This window comes from Saccopteryx leptura, chromosome 3 (assembly GCF_036850995.1).
Source record: "Saccopteryx leptura isolate mSacLep1 chromosome 3, mSacLep1_pri_phased_curated, whole genome shotgun sequence".
NCBI classification, from domain to species: Eukaryota; Metazoa; Chordata; class Mammalia; order Chiroptera; family Emballonuridae; genus Saccopteryx; species Saccopteryx leptura.
The window spans coordinates 227913184-227936024 of NC_089505.1; the positions used below are offsets into that span (position 1 = coordinate 227913184).

Here is a 22841-nt window from a genome sequence, read left to right on the forward strand (position 1 = left end):
GACAAGGTCTGGGCTCGTTTTTTGATTGGTGTAATACCTGCATGTCCACACATGGTTGCTCTGGCTTGTCTGGCTGAGGACCTACCTGGCAGCTTGACTGGGCTCCTTACTAGAAATGAGATGGAATGGAATAGACCAAGACTTGTTACTCCCAATGGAGCCCTTTCCCAGAGGCCTAAGTTTCGTTTCTCACCATAGGTAGCTTGCACAAGTTACTTTAATATCCTTCCTACGGGAAATGGTAATCTTATTTTTCTATGCTTACTCAAGCCCTGGAGTACTGAGTATTTAGAAGGGAATTTTTGACCAAGACAGGCTGGGTGTGGGGAATGAACTAGAATCAGAACCCAGCCTTCCTTGGTCAACTATTTCGAGTAAGTAAGGTAAAAATGATGAATGCCACGTGGCCCATAAAAATTGGAGCCTTTCCTGATAAAGACTGCCTTGCAGAAAAAGAGCTATAAAATTATAATGATTTCTATTTTAATAAAAACACCTGTTTATTGATAACAAGCTTAGGTAGATTTATTTGGGTAAATTCCCAACAATACTTCCTCCAGGTTCTATGCCAGCTTTTGTACTCAAATGCCAAGTATGCATTTCCCAGTGTAATATCTTTATGAAGCGTGGCAAGTTTAAATACAACCACTTTACTATTGCTCACCTCTGAATTCTGTCTTATGTTCTCAAACTGGTTAAGATTTTTAAAAAGGTGTTAATTAATCTTTCCGTAGATTTCTATTTAATAGCTAGGGACTTGACCAAGCTATGTGATCCTTATAAAACCTCACACTGTAAGGAGTCAGTAAGAAGATGAAGTCCAACAGATGTAAGTTTGGATTAGCTGGTGACCTAATAATTAATAAGCTATTTAACATCTCTAAGCCTAGACGTCCTCACTTGTAAAAGAGGGGTTCAAAATCTATTTGACAAATGCATTTTGAATGTTTACCTCATGCCAAGCACTGTTTTATGCACCAGGAAAACAAAGTAAGAAAGACATGCTCCTTGCTCTCATTGAACTTATCACAAAACATGGATACTAAACAAAAGATTGCATAATAAAGTAGTTCATTCCAATTTTATTAACAGCATCTACCTCAGCAGATGTTGTAAGGACTAAAAGAGTCAGTCAGGTAAATTATTAAACACTGGTGTCATAATAGTGTTTATTAGCTTTGCTAACAGTCCTAATTGCTACAAGTGTGTGTTGGGTTTTAGTCCTCCCTAATTATTTGCATGTCCAGTTGACCCTTGAACAAGGGTTTGGACTGCAGGGCCCATTAATACCTGGGTGTTTTTCAATGAATATGTACAGTACTGTAATGAATTTTCTATTCCTTATGATTTTGTTAATAACATTTTCTTTTCTTTGGCTTACGTTACTGTAAGAATACAGTATATAATACATATAAAATAAAAAATATGTGTTAACCAACAGTTTATGTTATCGGTAAGGCTGCTGGGCAACAGTAAGCTATTAGTAGTTCAGTTTTGAAGGAATCAAAAGTTATACATGGGTTTTCAACTGCGTGAGGTATCAAGCCTCCTAACCCCCAGATTATTCAAGGGTTAACTGTATGTAAGTGGTTAGACATAACAGCCATCATGACTCAGATGTGTGTCCCTGATAGTGAATGGGAAGGCAAGCCTTCCTCTTTATGTTGGAGACATGGTCTTCCCAACCTAAGGAAAGAAGCTGAACTTGTTAATGCTGTCAGAAAGCACAGTGTAGCATTAACATTTAACTAGACCTGCAGGGCCTAACCTATCCTTAGCCTCCAAGGGAATGGAGGGTGTGGGCACAAAGTTGTGAAGGGTCCTGAATTCTGGTGTGCACCGATTATTGTCCACAGAATGAAAACACATTTTTCCCCACATACAGACATTACTATAATCTATGTAGATGCTGATGTGATTAATGCAGTGTAGAATCTTTTTAATGAATTCATGAAATCTTACATTACTTCATTACATATTTCTCAATAAAATCTTATCCTACCTCTTCCTGACTTAAACTTTTAACAGCTCCTCACTGCTCAGGATTAAGTCCAGATTCCCTCCCAGATACTGCAAGATTCTGCTGGCTTCTCTTGGCATCTGCACCATTCCCACTCTTGTCTATACACCAAGCTCTGACATGAAGCCTCCTCCAGGCCATGGCTTAGAGCCCTCAGCACTGAACGCAATTCCTGTTCTGGCTTGAAGAGATCCAGAGTTTCTGAGTGGGGAAAGATATTGTCAGATGAGCTCAAAACAGGAGGCTTTGGCTAAAAATAACAAAGATTTATTCAAGAGTCTAAAACTTCTAAAGATTTGCAAATCAAAAACACTATGGGTAACACCCAGGGTGCTTCCACGAAGAAAGAAAAGTTTGAGAGTTTTTATATTAAAAAGCACACATTTGAAAGAAGTCTACCCTGCATTCTTAGCCTGCAGATTGACTCAGGATGGCAATCTTCCAGGGGTCCAGTGAATAATAGATGCTAGGTAGTATGGAAAAGGAAATACTCTTTCTTAAGCATGTCAAGTGGTAATCTAGAAGAGATATACGTATACATCCCTAGCACATGAACGTTTTTTCTTAAGTTCTTCAGAGGTTTACCTGTGGAATTTAGGTACATCTAGGCACTGAGGCACAACTGAAAAGTCCAAAAGTTTAAGTTGCTAGGCTAGTTAAAGCAAGAATAAGGTAATTTTCTCGTGCCTTAGCCTGCTTGATTTTGATAATTTAGCAGCTTGGCCATAAGTGACTACCTTATATTTCTTCATTTGTTTTCTCAGTATCAACCCTTCCTGTAGGCATCATGATGTTTGAGGTGGGCTTGGGTTCACTTGGGCACTGGAACCAGCAGATCACGCCTTGGCTTTCACCTAGATCACCTCTCTTTCAGGTTTCCATTCAACTCATAGGTGCTTCACTTTAGTTGTTCATTGGTTGGTTGTTGTGGTGCCTTGACCAGGCAAGCCCAGGGTTTTGAACCAGGGACCTCAACATTCCAGGTCAATGCTTTATCCACTGCGCCACCACAGACCAGACACAAAACAACAACTCTGCCTCCCCCTCCCCTCCCTTCCTCCTCCTCCTCCTCCTCCTCCTTCTTCTTCTTCTTTTCTTCTTATTTTTGAGAGAAAGACAGACAAACAGATAGGAAGGGAGAGAGAGAGATGAGAAGAATCAACTCATAGTTGTATCACATTAGTTGTTCACTGATGCTTCTCATACGTGCCTTGACCAGGGGACTCCAGCTAATCCAGTGACCCGTAGCTCAAGCCAGTGACCTTGAGCTCAAGCCAGAGATTATGGGATCATGTTGATGATCCCGCACTCAAACTGGATGATCCTGCATTCAAGCCAGCAACTTCAGGGTTTGAACCTATGATCTCAGCATTTCAGGTCACACTCTATTCATTTTGCCACCACGCACAAAACTTGATGTCAGTTTTCCATAGACTCTCTTTCTTTAATATTATATAAAAACTTAAGCTCTATAATGTCCCATGTCTTCATGTGTTATGCATTCAAATTATTCAAATCCCTGGCCAGAGAGTGATTGATAAAGAGGGAGAAGGAAGTATTTTTATTCCTCTCCCCACCCTTAAAGCCCTTCAAAGAATGAAAAAAAAATAACTTCATCTTTTTTGTATAATTTTAATTTATTGTGTGTACATAGATTCAAGTGTTCCACCGAATATATCTCCCCCCACCCCGTGTTCCCCTCGCCGCCCTTTTGCCCCCTCCCCCAATGCCTTCTCTCCTTCCCTCCAGGATTTGCTGTCCTGCTCTCTATAACGCTGTGTTATGTATATATAATTTCACTAATCTCTTTCCCTTCTCTGATCCCATCTTCTCTTCCACTTTCCTTCTGACCGCTTTTCCTCTGGTCCCTTTGATCCCACCTCTGCCTCTGTTCCAAAATAACTTCATCTTTTAACAGGTAAGAAAAAAATTGAGCTATTACTCCATTTTTTATTATGCTAACCAAAGAATGTACTTAACATATATTATACTTTAATAACAATAAAATGAATACAAGTACCTACTAACTAGCTTTTAAAATATTTTAAAATTTTATTTACTGATTGATTTCAAAAAAAGAGGAAGGGAAAGAGAGAGAAACATCAATTTGTTGTTCCACTTATTTATACATTCATGGGTTGGTTCTTGTATATATGTGCCCCTACCAGTGATCAAACCTGCAACCTTGGCGTATGGGGATGATGCTCAAATGAGCTACCCAGCCAAGATACACTTTAAAATGGAAGATTTAATAGTATGTAAATTATATATCAACAAGAGAGAAAGAAACCTATGAGATTCTCTACAACTTTGGCTTTAAATCTTAAGAGTCAAAGTAAGAGATTTTAAATTATGCATCAGTTTGATTACAGTAGTAAATTACTAGAAATGTACACCAATAGAGATTGGGTAAAAAAATGTGATCTACCGGTTGGCTCAGTGGCTGGAACGTCACCCAGCATGCAGACTTCCTGGTTGGATCCCTGGAAGGGCACACAGGAGAAGTAAGTATCTGCTTCTCTTCTCTCCCTCTTCCCTTTCTCTCTCTCTTCCCCTCTCTCAGCCCATGGCTCAATTGGTTCATCGGCCCTGGGCACTGAGGATAGCTCGTTTGATTCGAGCATCAGCCCCAGACTGGGGTTCCGGGTAGGTCTTGCCTGATCCAGACTCATGTGGAAGTCTGTCTCACTATCTTCTTTTTATTTTTATTTTTATTTTTTTTATTTATTTTTTACAGAGACAGAGAGTGAGTCAGAGAGACGGATAGACAGGGACAGACAGACAGGAACGGAGAGAGATGAGAAGCATCAATCATTAGTTTTTCATTGCGTGTTGCAACACCTTAGTTGTTCATTGATTGCTTTCTCATATGTGCCTTGACCATGGGCCTTCAGCAGACCGAGTAACCCCTTGCTGGAGCCAGCGACCTTGGGTCCAAGTTGGTGGGCTTCTGCTCAAACCAGATGAGCCCGTGCTCAAGCTGGCGACCTTGGGGTTTTGAACCTGGGTCTTCTGCATCCCAATCCAACGCTCTATCCACTGTACCACCGCCGGGTCAGGCACTATCTTCTTTACTCTCACTTAAAAAGAAAAAATGATCTGGCCCTGGCCAGTTAGCTCAGTCAGTGAAGAGCGTTGTCCCAAAACAACAAGGTTGCAGTTTTGATCCCTGGTCAGGACGCACACAGGAAGCAATCAAAAATGCAGGGCTGAGCAGAACAACAAATGAATGTTTCCCTTCCCTCTCCCCCCTCTCTCCTTCCCTCTCTCTGTCTCTCTAAAAATCAATAAAAACTAAGCCCTGGCTAGATAGCTGGGTTTGTTGGAGTGTCATTCTGGAACACCTTCAATTCCCAGGTCTGGGCACATGATGTTATTATCTCTCTCTCTCTCCCTGACTCTCTCTCTCTCAAAAAAAAATTGTGATCTATTATGCCAATCAAATACCATATTTCCCCATATATAAGATGCTCCCATGTATAAGATGCACCTTAATTTTGGGACCTGAAATTTGAAAGAAAAATGTATTACATAAAGTTATTGAATTCAAGTTTTATTCATCATAAAATTCATACAACTCCTCATCACTGTCTCAAATTGATTTCTCAGTTGGAGGAGGACCAAACTTACATTCAGCAGCACAATTTCCATTCACTTTTGCAAACTGGGTCACTTTCAACTTGAATTCAGCACTGTATGAAAATCTTTTCCGAGCCATTATTTTAAGGCAGAACGCGGCAAAACGTAACCTACCATAATATACTGGTAACAAGTGCGAAACAATGAGCATAAAGACAACAAGTGTGAAAAAGCAGAAAATGCAAGTTAAAAAAATCTACAACCACCTGACCAGGAGGTGGCGCAGTGGATAGAGCGTTGGACTGGGATGCAGAAGACCCAGGTTCGAGACCCCGAGGTCGCCAGCTTGAGCGTGGGCTCATCTGGTTTGAGCAAAGCCCACCAGCTTGGACCCAAGGTCACTGGCTCGAGCAATGGATCACTCGGTCTGCTGAAGGCCTACGGTCAGGGCACATATGAGAAAGCAATCAATGAACAACTAAAGTGTTGCAATGAAAAACTGATGATTGATGCTTCTCATCTCTCTCCGTCCCTGTCTATCCCTCTCTCTGACTCTCTCTCTGTCTCTGAAAAACAAACAAACACTACAACCACTGTATAAGACGCACCCAGTTTTTAGACCTCAAATTTTTCAAAAAAGGTTGTGTTTTATACCTTGGGATATACGGTAAAATGAAACTACTTAAATAATGTGGGACAAATATATATAATGACATAAAAACATTTTTGTGACATATGACATGAAGAAAATAGATTGAAAAAATAGTATGTATATCATCATCTCATTTTGTAAGGAAAAATTACATATATATATATATATATATATATCTGTCCTGAATTAAAAATACCAAAGTGTTAACCATGGAGCAAAACAAAGGAAAAAGTGAGTCTGTCTCCAGAATGGTGGCACCTCCCCCACTTCCCTCACTTTGCTCCTAGATCATAAGTGGCCCTCACCTCCCCAAAAATGATAGACACATAAGCAAAAAGCAGATCAAAAACATACATCAGGCCCTGGCCGGTTGGCTCGGTGGTAGAGCGTCGGCCTGGCGTGCAGAGGTCCCGGGTTCGATTCCTGGCCAGGGCACACAGGGGAGGAGCCCATCTGCTTCTCCACCCCTCCCCCTCTCCTTCCTCTCTGTCTCTCTCTTCCCCTCCCGCAGCTAAGGCTCCATTGGAGCAAAGATGGCCCGGGCGCTGGGCATGGCTCTGTGGCCTCTGCCTCAGGCGCTAGAGTGGCTCTGGTCGCAACATAGCGATGCCCAGGATGGGCAGAGCATCGCCCCCTGGTGGGCAGAGCGTCGCTCCTGGTGGGCGTGTCGGGTGGATCCCGGTCGGGCGCATGCGGGAGTCTGTCTGACTGTCTCTCCCCATTTCCAACTTCGGAGGAGTACAGAAAAAAAAAAAATGAAAAAAACCCCCCATACATCAGAAGAAGGATTACTTCAGGAAATGGAGAGTCCAGCAAATAATTCTCCCTGATCTCAAAGAATGTGAGATGTGACATGAAATAGTCTCTCTTTGACAAAAGAGCTCGAAGACATAAGAGTGCAAAGAAGAGATTCTAAGGCCATAGAAGGAAATGCAAAGCAGGGTGACCTAGTTTGGAAAAAAAAAGAAGAAGGCAATACCACAGAGATAGACATCTATCAAAAGCAAAAAAAAAAAGGAATAAATACAAATGAAAACGTTTTCTGAATGAATGCAACTGAGAACACAAAAACAAAATAAAACTGTAAAAAAAAGCATTATAAAAAATATTTAGAGTAAAGACAACCACTGTGGAGAACATACACAAAGAATACAAATATAGGTACAAATGTTAAAAAAGACAGATAGAGGCCCAGGCCAGGTAGCTCAGTTGGTTAGAGCGTTGTCCCAATATGCCAAGGTTGCAAGTTTGATCCCCAGTCAAGGCATATACAAGAATCAACCAATGAATGCATAAATAAGCGGAACAACATATCAATGTCTCTCTCTCTCTCTTTCTTTCCCTCCTCTGTATCTAAAAATCAGTAAATATAAATGTAAAAGAGAAAAAAAGACATACAGAAGTACAAAAGATGTATACTTGGCATTCCTAAAGTAGAAAACACAATAGATGGAACAGAAAAAAATATTCACAGAGAGTATAGAAAAAAACTTTCCCAAAATAGAGATTTGAATCTACAGATTGAAAGGACAGATCATATCCCAGGAAAAAACTGATACAGATTGATCATAGCAAGGATTGCTAGACTGTCTCCATATTTGTTCTCCCTTCTTCCATCCTAGTAGAATATTATTAAATGGATATATGTTCACCATGAAGACTATATTTCCAATTTTGTTTTTGCAGCTAGGTAGAGTCATATGACCAAGTTCTGTTCAATGGGATCTGAGCCAAAGATTAGAATGTGCAACTTCTGGGTATATCCTTAAAGGGAAGTAATGTTGAGCTCCTCCTTTTATCTCTTCCCCTTCCTATTGGCTAGAAAATGCATCTTGGTCTATGTGGACAAGGAAATCTTAGGGATGCTAAAGCCACAAAATAGAAAGAGCCTGAACCCCTGACAATTTTATAAGCTCATTGCTGCTATATCAGTTTGTATCATTAAATGGGAATTTCTTTCTTTCAAAGCCACTGTTTTTTGAGTTTCTGTCTGAATTTGTATCCTAAATAACACAATGGTTTAAATAGATATTAGTGAAGTTGCTGGAATGTAGAGATAAATAATTTTAAGTGTGTCCAAGTAGAAGAGGCCATTCATGTACAAGGAATAAATGTCAGTTAGCCTTAGGCTACCCCCAAAGCAACACTCAATGTCAGAAGACAACAGAGTAAGGTCTAGAGAGAGATCTGTCCCAAGAATTTTTATCCAACTTGCCCTTTAAGTATAAAAACACAGACTCTTTGAACATGCGAGAATCCATGAGACCTATATGGAAAATAATTAAACAAAACAAAACACTGCTTGATAAAATCCCACCAATAAAAAGAATGGCTCCAAAAATAGGAATGAAGTCATGGTAAAAACACCAGATCCATTTGTTTATTTATTTATTTATTTTATTTTTTTATCTTTTTATTTTTGGTGACAGAGACAGAGAGAGGAACAGACAGACTGGAAGAGAGAGAGATGAGAAGCATCAATTCTTTGTTGCGACACCTTAGTTTCTCAGTGATTGCTTTCCCATATGTGCCTTGACTGGGGAGGGGGCGCTACAGCAGACCGAGTGACCCCTTGCTCTAACCAGAGACTTTGGGTTTAAGCTGGTGAACCTTGCTCAAACCAGATGAGCTTGTGCTCAAACTGGTGACCTCAGGGTTTTGAACCTGGGTCCTTTGTGTCCCAACCCGACGCTCTATCCACTGCGCCACCACCTGGTCAAGCACCAGATCCATTTTTAAATGTATTTTTTTTTATCCTTTTATTTATTTATTTATTATTTTTTACAGAGACAGAGAGCAGGATAGATAGGGACAGACAGGAACGGAGAGAGATGAGAAGCCTCAATCATCAGTTTTTCGTTGTGTCCCAGTCCGACGCTCTATCCTCTGCGCCACCGCCTGGTCAGGCTCCAGATCCATTTTTTTTTTTCTTCTCAGATCCATTTTTAAAAGGAACCAACCAGACAACTGTGGGAATTATGGTAAAAAAAGAAAAATGGAATGTAAATATTATTAATCTTTCCTATGTTAAAATGACACAACCAACAAAAAGTAGAAGAGGGAGGCAAGGGGAAAGGAAATTGAAGAAAGCATAAGTGTGTAATTTCCTCATGTTTCTTGGCTGGAAGTTAATAGGTATTGTCTAAAGTTGAAACACATTTATTAAAATGACTCGATATTTTCAATGTTATTCTTTTTTCTTAATTTTAAAGGGCTATTTTTTGCCTGACCTCTGGTGGCGCAGTGGATAACGCGGCGACCTGGAACATTGATGTCGCAGGTTCAAAACCCTGGGCTTGCCTGGTCAAGGCACATATGGGAGTTGATGCTTCCTGCTCCTCCCCGCTTTCTCTCTCTCTCTCTATCTCTATCTCCTCTCTAAAATGAATAAGTAAATAAAGGGCTATTTTAGGAAACTGTATTCTTGGTGTCAAGAAATATTTTTTAAAGTTCAAGAATTTCTTCAAATTTTCCCTCCTGATAAATGCCATGCTTTTGTTTCAAAGAAAAGTATAATCTCATTTTTGTAATGCTATTTGTAGATATTTAAATTCTCTGTGAAATGGTTTCTCTTTCTCACCCACACACACAAACACACACTTTTTTTCATTCTCATTTTTCTCAGTATATTTGCATATAGTAGCATCTGGAATGATTATACCTAAGTGTCAACAGTGAATTGTCTCTGAGCAGTGAAGTTAAGATCAAATTTATTTTTGTTTTTTACTTTTCTTCTTGACATTCTTTTCTTCTTTGGCATGCTTCAAATTTGTATGATACAGCCTGACCAGGCGGTGGCACAGTGGATAGAGCGTCGGACTGGGATGTGGAGGACCCCGGTTCGAGACCCCGAGGTCGCCAGCTTGAGCGCAGGCTCATCTGGTTTGAGCAAAGCTCACCAGCTTGGACTCAAGGTCGCTGGCTCAAGCAAGGGGTTACTCGGTCTGCTGTATCTCCACGGTCAAGGAACATATGAGAAAGGAATCAGTGAACAACTAAGGTGTTGCAACGAAAAACTAATGATTGATGCTTCTCATCTCTCTCCGTTCCTGTCTATCCCTCTCTCTGACTCTCTCTCTGTCTGTAAAAAGAAAAAAAATTGTATGATACAGTAAAAGTTCAATAACCAAGCATAAATCAGATTTAGAACATGCAAGATTATTAGGTTCTCTGGATTATTAGACTTTCTAGGTATTAGTCTATTGGTATCCCAAGGTATCATAATTTCACAAATATATTTGTAATGTACTTCATTAATTTGTTCTTTACCCTAAGAATATAATGATTTAAGTACTTTATATACTGAAATAGTATACTGTAGTTCAATTATATTATCAATATAATTGGCTTTTGTAAAAACATGCCAATTCAATACCTGAAAATAGAATGTACAATGCAGTTTTTGGTTTTTGGTTTTTTTTGCAACAGAAACAGAGAAAGACAGGAAGGGAGAGATATGGAAGCATCAACTCGTAGTTGTAGAACTTTAGTTGTTCACTGATTGCGTCTCATACATACCTTGACGGTGGAGCTCCAGCCAAGCTAGTGACTCCTTGCTCAAACCAGGGACATTGCTCTCAAGCCAGTGACCTTGGACTTCAAGCCAGTGACTTTTGGGCTTAAACCAACAACTTTTGGGTTCAAGCCAGTGACCATGGGATTATATCGATGATCCCACCCTCAAGCTGGCAACTCTGCACTCAAGCTGGTGAGCCCGCACTGAAGCCATAGACCTCAGAGTTTTGCACCTGGGACCTCTGCATCACAGGTCTGTACTCTATCCACTGTGCCACCACAGATCAGGCTAAGTGCAGATTATAATTCAGTACAGTACAGTCGATGTACTACCTCTGTGGGGTTGATTTGAAAAGTGAAATAATTTCTTGAAGGAAGTTTGTGTGCAGCACTGCCTCTGTTTTTGAAGAGTTATATGTATTAAAAATTTAGGAAAACTATAACTTAAACAGAAACTTCCTTTTATTTTCCAGAGCTTTTATAGGATGCATAATCATTTGACTTAAATTTCTATACTGTCAAAACTTAACCAAAATAATTTGCTTGATAATAAAAATAAAATTCATTTATTCACATAGTTATTCAAAATATACGTTAAAACAACTGTGGTGAGTGTTAATGGCTGAATTTGACAAATTCTTAACTGTTAGACAATAAGGTCATGTCTAATTTTTGCCAATATAAACATTTTGCTTACATCTTTAATTATTATATTTTTAAAGATTTTATTTCTTGATTTTACAGAGAGAGGAGAGAGAGGGATGGGGAACAAGCAGTCTCAACTCATAGTTGCTTCACTTTAGTTGTTCATTACTTGATTGCTTATCATATGTGCCTTGTGACCTCGGTGTTCCAGGTCAACGCTCTATCCACTGTGCCACCACAGGCCAGGCCTTAATTATTCTTTGAGAGAGATTTCTAGAAGAATCACTGGGTCAAGGGAATGTATATTCCCGAGGTATTTTATATTTATTGCTAAGCTGCCTTCCAGAAAGGTCTCACCAGTTACATATTTCCACCTACAGCACAGGAAAGAAAGGAAAGTTCTTACCTGCCCACATCCTCACTATCATAGAGTGTTATTCTAGGCCAGATAGACTCTGAACATTCTTCTCAGCTGCTTGAAGAAATGTCCTCACTAACTAAAGACTTAGACTTAGACTATAATGTATACCCCTAGAGACTGGAGACAGGGCTTTGGACCTCCTAAAGAAGCTTTGGGAGTCTAAGTGACTATGCCCTAATTCCCATGCTGTGCAATTCACCTGTTTTCAACGTTGCCTCCACATAGGGCATGGCTATATCCGACCTCACACTGTGTTTAAATGGCTTGGTTAACCTGTCCCCCTCCCTCTGAGACATGAGTTCCATGAGGGCAGGAAGCACATCTGTCTGCCCACCACTGGATTTTCAGTGCCAGGCATGTGGTAGCACCTTTTTTTTAATTTTTTTTATTGCTTTCTCGTATATTCCTTGACCGCGGGCCTTCAGCAGACTGAGTAACCCCTTGCTCAAGCCAGCGACCTTGGGTCCAAGCTGGTCAAGCTGATGACCTTGGGGTCTCGAACATAGGTCCTCTGCATCCCAGTCCGATGCTCTATCCACTGAGCCACCACCTGGTCAGGCGGTAGCACCTTCTTTAAGGAAGAGGTAGAAAAGATTTGAGAATTAGAAGACACTGAGGCGCTGAGGGGTTAAGTGCCCTCTTGCTGCCTCTGCCTTTTCCTCACCCTCCACCTCCAACCTGTGACCAGCCAACTTTTGTCTCTCAAAACCCATTCCCATGTGCTCCCCTGCCTAGTTCAGGTCCGTAACACAAGTCACTTGAACAGTTAACTCACCCTGTACCTGGTTGCTTTACTTCCCATGTCCCCTCTGCCTTTGTTCATTACTTCTTTCATTCCACGGTTCTCTTCTGAACATAAGGATCTGATCCCATGATATCGCTGCTTATAAACCTTCAAGGCTTTCCATTCCCTCCAGAATTACCAACTCCCTTCTGTGAAGGCTTTTGGGTCCTTCGCCACATTTTATTCTACCTTTTTAGCCTTATCTTTTTATTTTTATTTTTTATTTTTTTTATTTTTATTTTTTATAGAGACAGAGAGTCAGAGTGAGGGATAGACAGGGACAGACAGACAGGAACAGATAGATGAGAAGCATCAATCATTAGTTTTTCGTTGCACATCACGACATCTTAGTTGTTCATTGATTGCTTTCTCATATGTGCCCTGACCATGGGACTTCAGCAGACTGAGTAACCCCTTGCTTGAGCCAGAGACCTTGGGTCCAAGCTGGTGAGCTTTTTGCTCAAACCAGATGAGCCCGCGCTCAAGTTGGCGACCTCGGGGTCTCGAAACTGGGTCCTTAGCATCCCAGTCCGATGCTCTATCCACTGCGCCATCGCCTGGTCAGGCTTAGCCTTACAGGACTCTGACAACCCTCTTTAAAGAAATACAAAAGTCATGAAGATCCTCGAAGAATCCACCTGTTTTAATGCTTCTCTTTGTGTGTGCTCCTTCCTGCACCTGGAATGCTTTTGCCTCTGCTCTAAATTTCTTAAGCAGAAGTTTAAGGCCCAACTCAATGATCACCTCTTCTATGACTCTTTCCCTATCTCTCTAGACAAAGCTCATTGCTACTTCATTTTTCCTTAGTTTGTTTTTTAAAATTGATTTGAGAGAGAGAGAAAGGAACAGAAACATAGATCTGTTCTTGAATGTGCCCTGACTGGGGATTGAACCAGCAACCTCTGTGCTTCAGGACAATGCTCTAACCAACTGAGCTATTTAGCTAGGGCTTCTCCCATAATTCTTTGTTCATATTTTTACAAACTGTTTTTTCTAATAGTAATTGTATACAGTTGATTTTTTTTTACAGGGACAGAGAGAGTCAGAGAGAGGGATAGATAGAGACAGACAGACAGGAACGGAGAGAGATGAGAAGCATCAATCATCAGTTTTTCGTTGCGACACCTTAGTTGTTCATTGCTTGCTTTCTCAAATGTGCCTTGACCGTGGGCCTTCAGCAGACCGAGTGACCCCTTGCTCGAGCCAGCGACCTTGGGTCCAAACTGGTGAGCTTTTGCTCAAACCAGATGAGCCCACGCTCAAGCTGGTGACCTCGGGGTCTCGAACCTGGGTCTTCCGCATCCCAGTCCGATGCTCCATCTGCTGCGCCACCGCCTGGTCAGGCTACAGTTGATTATTAGTACCTTACTAATAGTTGTGAATTCCTTAAGTGCAAGGACTGTGGTACTTGACACATACTGTTTATAGCAGAAACTGCTAGTTGCTTACCTCAGCACTCATTCATTATCTCATTTGAGGTAGCCAAGTCCCCAGCTAAAAGATGATATTTCTCAGATTCCTTTGTGACTGGCTATATTTATGTGATTAAGTTTGGGATATTTAAATGTATGTGGAAGTATTATATGGGATTTCCTGGAAGTCTCCTTAAGATAGAAGGGAACTACCCTTCCCACTCTTCATCTCTACGTCTACCTAGAATGAAAGTGTAATAGCTACAACTTGAAAAGGAGTATTGAACAATAAGGCATTTTAGGTCCCTGAACACCAGAAAAGTGTCACCCTAACTCTGGTTTCTCTACTTGCAGACTTTTTATACCCTCAAAAGAAACATAGTTATTACTTTTTTCTTTTATATTTATCCAAACATAATGCAGACTGATTCAGTAGTCAATAAATATATTTTTAATGTGGAGTTACTTCAAAATTATGTAATTTTTATTTGTCTTACCTACCAACAAACTTGGAACAAGATTATTTATCACTTCATTATGTCAAGTTATTATCACAGGTTCCTTGAAACATTCATTTCTCTGAAGTTTTTGAGTTTTGGCCTGTCTTTAATTTTTAATTGTCTTTGCCTTTATTTTTTTAATTTTGTAAAGTTGATTCAAATTTGTCTAAGATGTATGTAGGATAAAAAATTATAAATAAATAAGTAACCCTAGCCAGATAGCTTGCTTGATTAAAGTGTTGTCCCAAAATGCAGAGGTTGTGGGTTCAATCCTTGGTCAGGCACATATAGGAACAGATTAATGTTTCTGTCTGTTTCTGTCTCTCTTTCCCCCTTCTTCTCTCTCTAAAATCAATAATAAAAAATTATAAAATAAACTTGAAATATAACATGTAGACCAGTGGTTTCAATGTTTTTATACTTGGCGACCAGTGAAAATAGGAAAATTATTTCAGGGACTGCTAAGACAGAAATTATCCAAGCATAAGCAAATTTGACTGATTATTAGATCTATAATCTTCATACAACATTAGGGTGGTTAACTGTTTTGTGAACTGGCTCCAAATTTCTGGTGGACCTATCCATAGACTTGCGGTTGGAAAACACTGGTGTAGACAATCGAAGTTGAAAGTCCAAGATTGGGGAGCACTAGAAATACTTAAATTCTTAAAACTCAGCTCTGTTGTTCCCCCAGCCTTCCCCCACAGGATTGTTTAGGCAGGGTTCCTCTATTTAAGGTTTCTCAACATCTTTCACTGTGACATAATACGGGCCAGGGCATATACCCTGGAGGAAGTTGAGTCTTGGTAAGTGGGTGTGGCAGATATGATAGGAAGGCTGAGGGTGGGAGAGAGGAGGTGAAGAAGGTTGACTCTTGAAAGGTGTATAACATCAAAGAATAGGGTCTTATTGCCTGACCAGGTGGTGGTGCAGTGGATAGAGCATCAGACTGGGATGCAGAGGACCCAGGTTCAAAACACCAAGGTCACCCTGGCTTGAGTTTAAGTTTATCTGGCTAGCTTGAGTGTGGGATCATAGACATGAGCCCATGGTCGCTGGCTTGAGCAAGGGCTGCTTGAAGCCCAAGGTCACTGGCTTGAGCAAGGGGTCGCTTGGTCTGCTGTGGCTCCCCCTGTCAGGGCACATGTGTGAAGGAAATCAATGAACAACTAAGGTGCCATAGCAAAGAGTTGATGCTTCTCATCTCTGTCTCTTCCTGTCTGTCTGTCTGTCCCTATCTGTCCTTCTTGATAGATAGATGAAATTACCAGAACTTCCAACTGCCCTTTGGTTGTTCCACCTGGCTGCCTGACCTCACCCTTACTTACTGGATAATCGCCCCTGAGGCAGAAGAGTTCCAGAAAGCTGATCAACTGCCCAAGGAGGAGCATTCCAGAAAGCTGAAATACTAAAACCATAAAAGGGAACATAACAGAACTTTTGACTCAGTACCCCCGCAGGCTCTCCCAAGCCCTATAAAATTCACTCATAGTCTGTAACCGGTGCCCTTCTCCCTGGAGAAGTGCCTGGCAGGTTCCTTTTTTCCTTTCAATAAAGCCTGTTACTCTGGTCTTTTCAGACTCCCATGGATTCCAACATTTGGTGCCGAAACCCGGGACAGGGTACTAACTGCCTGGACGATCCCTCTTTGCCGTCCAAACTTACAACCAGGGAAGCAATGGACAGCGGCAGCTCGTCCCGGGCTTACTCCCTGATTCTGTTTGGACGTGTAATTGTAGGTTGATTGGCCGGTGATCTGTCCCTGTCCTGAACCCCTGCTGGACCAGAAGGTAAGGAGTTTCTCCCTTCCCCTTCGCTGGTCAGCTTCTCTTTTCCACAAAATTTTCTCTGTTCGGACAGTTTTCTCTGACACGCCTCAACTTTGGAGGGCTTTGACTCTCAGTCTCAGTAGACTGCATGGAAGACTAGGTGCCTAGCCAAACCTCTCCACTGTCTCGGACTTCTTGTCCTCGGAGCTCCCTGACAGGTGGTGACGACCTCTATCAGGGACGACTCCCCCACACAGAGATTTTCTCCTCTTGGGAGAGTGACAAAAGGCGGGGATGCCCCCTCTTGCTCACCTGTCTCCACGGCTCTTCAGAATCTAAGCCTTCCAACCAGACCCCTCTAAGATGTCTCATAAAAAACCTCACTAAGTTGGGCCTCTCTGACCTTAAGCCAGAAAAACTCATTTTCTTCTGTAACACGGTGTGGCCCCAATACAAATTAGACAATGACTCCCATTGGCCTGAAAACGGGACATTCGATTACAACATACTGAGAGATCTAGATAATCTTTGCCACCGGATGGGAAAGGCTTCTGAAATTCCTTACGTGCAGGCTTTTCTTCTCCTTCGCTCCTGTCCTTAATTTCTGTGCCACTTGTTCTACACGCAGGTCGTTTTTGACCAAAGAAACCTCAACTAAAACCTACACTCCTAATCTTTCCTTCTCCGCAGACTCCCAACTCTCTTCCCCTCCTGCCTGACCCCCTGGGGGCGCCCCTCTCTCGGGACCCCTCTCTGGTCTGTCTGCAAATCTCTTTTGCTTGTATCTCTTCCCTCCAGAAAGCCCCCTCCCTTTGCAGAATCCTGTTTCTCATTCACCTGCAAATACCAGTCTCTCTTTCTCCTCCCCTGCTGGCCAGGGGCCCCTCCCTTCTCCACTGTGTTCTTAAACCCCTCCTCTCTCCTTACAAACTGCAGGCTCTGCCTTTCTTCTCCTCGCCCCAACCCCCCTCCTCACAGGCTACAGCTATGCCCTTCTTCCCTCATCCTCTCCTCTCTTCAGAGCTCCAAGTCTTTTTGACTCCTCTAACCACATGGCGCCACCACTAACACCTCAACCTCCTCCTCCTCCTGCATATTCTGACCCTCCTTCTTTCCATCCAGCTGTTCACACTGTCCATCTGTCTGCTTTCTCTCTTCCTCCCCTCTATGCTGACAACTCCTTGCCATCTCGAAAAGCTTAAAAAAACAAAGTTGTATATTGAGCTATGTGAGTAAGTAATCCATCTTGTCTCTTTGTTTGTCAGAAAATATCTCTAATATAATTTGAATTCAAACAAGTAAAGCATGCTCATTTAAATTCCTTAATTCGCCCTGGCCGGTTGGCTCAGCGGTAGAGCGTCGGCCTAGCGTGCGGAGGACCCGGGTTCGATTCCCGGCCAGGGCACACAGGAGAAGCGCCCATCTGCTTCTCCACCCCTCCGCCGCACTTTCCTCTCTGTCTCTCTCTTCCCCTCCCGCAGCCAAGGCTCCATTGGAGCAAAGATGGCCCGGGCGCTGGGGATGGCTCTGTGGCCTCTGCCCCAGGCGCTAGAGTGGCTCTGGTCGCAATATGGCGACGCCCAGGATGGGCAGAGCATCGCCCCCTGGTGGGCAGAGCGTCGCCCCATGGTGGGCGTGCCGGGTGGATCCCGGTCGGGCGCATGCGGGAGTCTGTCTGACTGTCTCTCCCCGTTTCCAGCTTCAGAAAAATGGAAAAAATAAAAATAAAAAAATAAAAAATAAAAAAAAAAATAAAGTCCTTAATTCATAATGTATATCTGAAGTCTTTGTTTAATGTGTAACTCTGTCTGTTTCTAAGGCCTTAAACCAATAATTACCCACCTCTTAAATCAAGGTTTACTCATCTCCATGGACTCTCCCTGCAATACCCCCACCCTTCCTGTTCAAAAACCTTCAGGAGCTTATCACCTCGTACCAGACTTACACCTAATCAATGAGGCAGTAATTCCTCTCTATCCAGTAGTCCCTAATCTCTACAAGTTACTGTCACACATTTTCTCAAACACCACTCACTTCACGGTCCTAGACCTCAAGAATGCCTTCTTTACCATTCCTCTACACCCTGACTCTTACTTCCTGTTTGTTTGGGTTTTTTGGACTGACCTGGATACTAATACAGCCCAGCAACTTACGTGGACTGTCTTACCCCAGGGGATCAAAAACACCTGTTTGGGCAGGCACTAGCTCAGGATTTAGCAGCATGCAATCTCAAAACTAGTACTCTCTTATAATATGTAAATAACCTACTTCTCTGCAGCCCCCTCCCCCCGCCTGCCTCAAGGAGACACACCGCCACCCTTCTTAACTTCCTTGTCATGAAGGGATATCATGTCTTCTCTGCTAAGGCTCAACTTCACTCTTAGTCCATAGTCTATCTGGGCATCGCCTTAACCCCCACCACCTGAGGTCTCACCCTACATCAAACTCAGCCCTCCACAGTCTCCAACCACCTACCACTGCAAATCAAATCCTTTCTTTCCTCAGTCTAATAGACACTGGATGCTTCTTTAGACACTGGATTCCCAATTTTGCTCTTAGTCAAGCCCCTCAGTGAGATCTTCTGAGCATGGCTTTTAAGGTCTATAATGGCCAAGGGAGTAACAGAAAAGGCAAATAAGGCCCAAAAGAGGTCAGGTAATACCAGCTTTTGCCATATGCTCTTAAAGGCTCCAGCTCCCTAAAGGGCTTCATAGGATTCCATCAGGGCCCTGCTCCAGAGTGGAAAGAAAAGTCATTGAACTGAACTCCACTTCCCGGCCCCAGCAAGGGACACATCTCTGCTGTGGAAAGAGGGACATGAGAAGGTAAGCTGCCTCCTTGCTCATGGAGGGAGGATTCAGTCTCTTCTAGCCCTACTCCAGCTACCTGTGACCTGACCTTGCCCAACATACTAAGAATTGCCACTGAAGGCCCAAGGACATCGTTCACGAGCCTAAGGTATTTCTTCCAAGTAGCAGATAAACTGATCTCATTTCTTGTAAACACAAGGGCCATCTACTATGCCTTGCCTGAATATTTGAGTTTTATTTATCCCTCAAAGATCTCTACTGTGGGTATTGACAGTCTGATTTTATTGCTTTATTTAATGTAGAGTGTCTCCTTTATTCCTCTTATCTCAATGCCCCATGCCTATTGTAGGCTGGGACCTGCTGCTAATTCCAGCTAGAAGCAGTGACCACTAGGACTTAAACTTTAACTGCAAAGTGTAGAAATGTAACCACTCTTTCCCTAAGTAATTGCAGGATTTATAGGTTACTCAGCAAACTGTTCAAAGACTGTCCAAGAGGCGCTTCCAGCATTACCTCACCCAAGGACTTACTTTCACATGGACAGGTCCACACACTGTGATCCTGACAACTCCCACTGTTGCTAAAATAGAAAAACAGCATACCTTACTCTAACCACAAACTGGAAGCTGGTTGGTCTACGTACAGCAAATGTATGAAAAACTCACTAAGGACTTCTTTATATCAGTCTTTGGGAAAAGGGAAACTAGGGTAAAACAAAAGCCAACTTAATTGTCACTAAAGGTTAAGATTTTTAAAACCAAGAATCCTGACTAGAAAGGAATTGTATGGTTTTGATAATAGAAGGTACAAGGTATGCAAATACTTTTGAAAGAAAAAGGAAAAGCAAGTTGTTATGAAGGCCAGTTATTTCTGAATAAGAAAGTACATGAAAGCTGAAGGTTTATGTAAGTTGTAGAAGGTTTGTGCACGTTGTAGGAAGTTTGTACTGAGAAAAAAATTTTGTACAGTCAGAAAACTGGTTTTCGAAGAATGTTTAATTAGTCACCCTAGCTAACAATCCTCTACTCTCCCCACTTATTAGGGCAGCTCTTTCCTCCACCCTGACCATCTGGAGCTCAGAAACAGAGAAGTGAAACTGACCCCTTGTCCTTCTATTCTCTATTTACCTCTCAACCTGCTTCACTCAATCAAAGATTTTCTACTTGTGTGGGACCAACACCTATATGTGTCTCTCTACTAATTGGACAAAAACTTGTACCCTAATCTATCTCACCCCAAATATCAACCTAATCTCACCCCATGAGCCTCTTCCAGTTCCTAATACACTACCCGTCAGTCTAAGGACCAAACGAGCTATACAGGTAATTCCTCTTGTTGCTTTAAAAATTTCTATAAAAATAGGTCTAGGGGCAGGGGGACTGGCCACTTCCTTGTCTTATTCCTACTCTCTCTCTCTCTCTCAAGCCCAGTGAATTCATAAAAAACAAACCGAGTCATGGAACAAGTGGTTTCACACAAACTGAGTGTCTTGACTATTGCCTTTCATTGGTCCACTCACTCTTCTATTTATTTTTCTAATTTTTGGACCCTACCTCTTACGTTTGTTCACTAGTTTCTTACAAAACTGCATGCAGACCTTCACCAATCTGAAAATTGGAAAAATCTACCTAACCCTACATATCAACCCTGAAACCTGCCCTCGCGAAACAGAAAAATCTGGAGCCCTATAAATACACCTCTACTCCACACAATGGTGGAAAAATCCCTTGTTCTCAATGCTAGCACCAATTATAGGGCCAATCCTAATTCTGTGCCTAATTTTAATGCTTGCCCCTTTCTTTATCAAGTTCCTGCAGGCTCGAATGAGAGAAATCTCCAGGATTACCTACAATCAAATGCTTTTACAACTCCTACTCACACTGCCCCAGGGAGGGGTTCACGAAGGAGGCCCCCAATAGGGATAACAGCAGGAAGTAGCTCCAGAAGATGGCCGGCCCGAGACAAACCTCCTTCCTGAACCCCATACCCTTTCCCTTCCCCCAACCTCTTTTCCTTTTTATCACACCACAGAGTGGAGAAATGATAGATACATGAATTTACCAGAACTTCCAACTGCCCTTTGGTTGTCCCACCTGGCTGCCTGACCTCACCCTTACTTACTGGATAATTGCCCCTGAGGCAGAAGAGTTCCAGAAAGCTGATCAACCGCCCAAGGTGAAGCATTCCAGAAAGCTGAAATCCTAAAACCGTAAAAGGGAACATACCAGAACTTTTGACTCAGTACCCCCGCAGGCTCTCCCAAACCCTATAAAAATTCACTCATAGTCTGTAACCAGTGCCCTTCTCCCTGGAGAAGTGCCCGGCAGGGTTCCTTTCTTCCTTTCAATAAAGCCTGTTACTCTGGTCTTTTCAGACTCCCATGGATTCCAACACTTCTGTCTCTCTCTGTCAGACACACACACACACACACACACACACACACACACACACACACACAAAGAGAATAGGGTTTTTTTATATGGGCAGGGAACTCCAGCCTGAGGGATAGGAAGTGAGTAGCCAAAGATGGCTAATATTTTAGCTATTTCTGATGAGCTTAAGCAAAAATGGGAGAATTTATTGGGAAAGCTAGTGGTGTAGCTTTTGGCACCTATGGAAGAATTTCAGGTGCTATATATAGTGACTTCTTTTTTTTTTTAAGATTTTATTTGTCCCTGCCTGGTTGATTCAATGGTAGAGCATTGGCCTGGCTTGCGGATGTCCAGGGTTTGATCCTCAGTCAGGGCACACAGGAGAAGTGACTATCTGCTTCTCCACCCCTCCCCCTCTACCTTCTCTCTCTCTTTCTCTCTCTCCCTAACCCTAACCCTAACCCTAACCCACAGTCATAGCTTGATTGGTTCAAGCACACTGGCCCAGGTGCTGAGGATGGCTTTGTGGAACCACCACCTCAGACACTAAAATTAGCTCGGTTGTGAGCATGGCCCCAGATGGGCAGAACATCAGCCCCAGATGGAGGTTGTTGGGTGGATCCCAGTTGAGGTGCATGTGGGAGTCTCTCTATTTCTTTTCCTCTCACTTGGAAAAAGAAGAAAATAAAAATATTTTATTTATTAATTTTAGAGAGAGATGAAAGAGAGAGCAGGAAGGGGAGAAGCAGGAAACATCAGCTTGTAGTAGGTGTTTATGTGCCTTGACCAGGCAAGCCCGAGGTTTGGAACTGACAACCTAAGCACTCCAAGCCAGTGTTTGATCCACTGCGCCACCATAAAAGGTAAGGATTGACTTCCCACAGACCACACCCTGCCACCCCCCCCCCCCCAACCTCTCAATTATCCCAATGGATTTCTTTTCTTGCACAATTCCATTATCCTCAGAGTTACTAAATGTCTTGTTTTTCATTCAAATGGCTTTCTGTATTTTTTTTTTTTTGAGAGTGAGAGACAGGAAGGGAGAGATATGAGAAGTCAGCTCATAGTTGCAGCACTTTAGTTGTTCTAAAGTGTTTAGTTGTTTGCTTCTCATACGTGCCTTGACTGGGGTGGGGATGGGGCTCCAGCTGAGCCAGTGATCCCTTGTTCAAGCCAGTGACCTTGGGCTCAAGCCGGCAACCCTGCGCTCAAGCTGGATGAGCCCATGCTCAAGCTAGTGATCCTCGGGTTTCAAACCTGGGACCCCAGCATCCCAGGTCGGCACTCTATCCACTGTACCAACAACGGTCAGGCTGGCTTTCTGTGTTCTTATTGCTAATTCAGTCCCAGAGTGGTATAAAC

General features: G+C 42.4%; 1 long non-coding RNA gene across 1 annotated transcript in view; it reads left to right on the plus strand.

The window, feature by feature from the left end:
- Positions 1-21480, plus strand: part of LOC136400712 (uncharacterized) — an 87596-nt gene extending 66116 nt beyond the window's left edge. The window contains exons 2-3 of the long non-coding RNA XR_010750365.1: positions 16108-16318; positions 20916-21480. This is a non-coding gene — a long non-coding RNA (uncharacterized lncRNA). The remainder of the gene's footprint in view (positions 1-16107; positions 16319-20915) is intronic.
- Positions 21481-22841: the final 1361 nt, after the last annotated feature.